The sequence below is a fragment of the Sinocyclocheilus grahami genome, unplaced genomic scaffold, assembly GCF_001515645.1.
Source record: "Sinocyclocheilus grahami isolate Dianchi unplaced genomic scaffold, SAMN03320097.WGS_v1.1 scaffold4142.1, whole genome shotgun sequence".
In the NCBI taxonomy this organism is placed as follows: Eukaryota; Metazoa; Chordata; class Actinopteri; order Cypriniformes; family Cyprinidae; genus Sinocyclocheilus; species Sinocyclocheilus grahami.
In genome coordinates this window covers 8,714-8,920 of record NW_015509137.1, presented here as the reverse complement: position 1 = coordinate 8,920, position 207 = coordinate 8,714, and positions in this window count along the sequence as shown.

The following is a 207-nucleotide window of genomic DNA, read 5'->3' as shown; positions in this document are numbered from 1 at the left end:
TTATAAGTCTGCGATCCACCGTAAAGCAAGAAGAAGAAGAAGAAGAAGATGCCTCACACGCCTGCTGTTGAGAACAAGCTCAGGACAGTTCGGACATTGCGGTGAATCAGAGGTAAAAACGATAAATACTGTTCAGTTTCTTGCACAGACCGATCGTTTTGCGTCTTTACACATCAATGTATCATCACGAGCCGCAGGGTTTAATTT